The sequence below is a fragment of the Triticum dicoccoides genome, chromosome 4B (genome assembly GCF_002162155.2).
Source record: "Triticum dicoccoides isolate Atlit2015 ecotype Zavitan chromosome 4B, WEW_v2.0, whole genome shotgun sequence".
In the NCBI taxonomy this organism is placed as follows: domain Eukaryota; kingdom Viridiplantae; phylum Streptophyta; class Magnoliopsida; order Poales; family Poaceae; genus Triticum; species Triticum dicoccoides.
Window position 1 is genome coordinate 463994424 of NC_041387.1, and position 3110 is coordinate 463997533.

Consider the following 3110-nt stretch of genomic DNA (forward strand, 5'->3'; position numbering starts at 1 on the left):
AGAGAGAGAGAGAGAGAGAGAGAGAGAGAGAGAGAGAAGGAGTAGGTAGGTTCAGAGAAGAAGGGTAGCAGGGGCAGTAGAGAGAGATAGCAGCAAGGGGTTGGGAGCAGCAGCAGTTTGGTGAGGAAGAACAGCAACAGAGATGGGTTCAGAGATGAAGCAAGGGCATCAGGAAGCAGAGCAGCAGCAGGTTCATGGGGAGAAGCGGAGCAGCAGCAAGTTCATGGGGAGAAGCGGAGCAGCAGCAAGAGGACTTTGAGAAGAGGAGCAAGAGCAGTGAGGCAAGGGAAGAAGAGCAGTTGGAGGCGCGCGGGGGATCAGACACCTCGTCTGGTCGGGCGCGCAAGTGATGGTGGTGAAGGGGTAGCGTTAATGGATGGTGCAACGGCGCGCAGTGGTGATGGAGTGGATGGATGGTGGTGTATGGAGGTGCTGGTGGATGGAGGGCGCGGTGAAGGTGGAGGCGCGGTGGAGCGGTGGCGCGCCCCACGCTGGCCTGGCTGCGGCGGCGGCCGGTGGTGGAGAAGGTGGGGTGAGGGAGAGAGATGAGATGCCCGACCCAATGGGGATTAGCTGCCGCTAGGGATTTTGACCCCTCCTCTGATCTGCCACTTTGCAATTTTGGCCCTTCTCCTTTTCTTCTTTCTTCATAAGAAGGTCCCTTTGTTCTTTAACTTGTCCCATGGAGCATCATTTCTTCACACACAAGTCCCTCTGTCTTTCTTCTTCCTTTTCACTTGACTGGTTCTCTTAGCCACTAGTCCAGATCTTGAAGTTTATAGTGCCTTTGCGCACTTTTCTGCAAAAGAAACACAATGACTAGTAAATGATACTTTATATGATTTTCATGCAAATATTCAATATTTCACAGCAAGAATTGATGGTCATATCTCAATAAATAATATATTTCTATGCCAAAATTGTATATATGAAATGTGCTTATCAAGTTCCCCCACACTTAAACTTTTGCTTGTCCTCAAGCAAAGGCATATGACAAGAGCAAGAATGTGAACAGTGAGCTGACTAGAGAATACCAAGTGAAGTAGATGCCTAAACAGTGCATGCTTTGGACTTAGCTAGTAAAAGTTAATGGTTAGGAGTGCTTCAAAGCGGTAAGATACTAGTAAGCATGACCATTTTAAACTTTTACAATGATAAAAGAGGATCAACAAGTTTAAATGATGACTGCGCCAAATGGTTCCTAAAGAGAGCATGATCCCGAGAACAAAAAGAACTGGAATTAAATCTCTTATTTGCAGAAATATGACTTTGTGGTAGAACCACTTATTGAATTTGAAAGAAACACACATATTATTTCATTAGTCTCACCGAAGGAACATACCACCGATCCCGAGAACATGGTATACACCTGGCTCAATCAATTTTTATTAATATTTTTTGTTTGTCTCCCCAAAGGAACATACCACCGATCCCGAGAACATGGTATACACCTGGTTCGACAATTACATTTTTATTATAATTAATTACTGCCCAAGCTAACCTGATTTCACATGCCACCGATCCCGGGAACATGACATGCTACTGTAGGTAGCCAGACTTATTTATTCATTATTACTTAACTTAAATGAACAACGCATAAGAACAAAAATAGGAATCATCACTTCTCCATGTCTGGTTCACATGCTACCAATCCAGGGAACATAGCATGCTAATCCATAGTGGTTAGGTGATTGCTCTCAATTGGAAGACACTTGGCACAAATTCAGCATCTAAACGTGGTGATCTAGGTGTATCGAGGTAAAAGCAGAAAATGATTAAGTTTTCTAGTGTACTAGGGATTTGAGCACTCAAAACTAATAACTTTCACTAATTTCAGCAAAACATGCATGGTGTAGATCACTAGTTTACAAGGCATTCAAAAATCAAGTTCACAAATTCACATCAAGCACAATGCCAAAGGTGAAATTCAGCTTGACAACAAGTAATAACTGGCTCAAGCAACCCAACTAGCAATTGAATTCAGCATGTATTTATGATATTCAGAATGGGTCATGAAACAGCTCACTGGGCTTAATGAAGTAGCACTCCCTCGATCACCTCACCAACTGCAGCTCCTCTCCTTTTGCTTCTCTATCCTCATGCCTGCTCCAGCTTCTCCCTTCCTCGTGTGTGCCCCCTTGCTTCTCCTCATCGCCATGCTTTAAGTCCACCAGGATCCCATGGCATGTCATCTCGAACTTGGTCAGCCCACAATGAATGGTACACAAGCGTAAACCTGAAAGAACACTCAACAAACAAGCCAATACAAATGATAGGGACAATGCCCTCTAAGTCATCAATAGAGTATCCTATCACATAAGCATATCTAAGCATATGACAAATAGATATCATCAATAGACCGCATGGTGCATAGGCAGTATCCATGATATGGCATATCTTGTCAAGAAAGCTGAGATCATACCTGAGATAGTTAGGAAGAACCTTCAGGACTACCTCAATTGAAGATACCAAGTGAGGTGTGCTTGTAGAAATTTCCACTGGACTCATGTCAACAAGTGAAATAGTAGAGCTTGGCTCCTTGACATCTGAATCCACCTCATCATAGTCAACCATGAAGCTCTCCATCTCAGGCTCAAGTGTTGAGGAATCAATGCAGCTGACATCATCGGAGGAGAACTTCTCCATATCTGGCTCTACCAGCACATGCTCAATATGAACTAAAGGTGACTCCACAATATCAAAAGCAACTAACTGCAGCTCCGGCTCATCCATGGAAGAATAATCAATGCAAAACTGAATCTCCAACACTAGTATCCATGTGATCTATAGCGCGTGTGTCAACTAGAATGGTGTCATCATCGTCAAAGATAATCCATGCAAGCTCAATCTTGTCACACTGAGATAGAGGTTCAGGATTTTGTGTAAGAATTGGCGGCTGAGGTGTAGTGATTTGTTGCAAGCAAACCAATGAATCAGAGGTGGGCTTATCATTGTACCACTGAAGTTGGTGGAAAGCTATGCTCTCAATCAGCAGAAAAGCATCATCAAGTGTCTTGTTTGTAATAGCTCCGCCCGCTGCCATATCGACGTAAGCTCGAGTGTCCCAAGTCAATCCTCTATAGAATATCTGCAGCTCTAACCATCTCTCG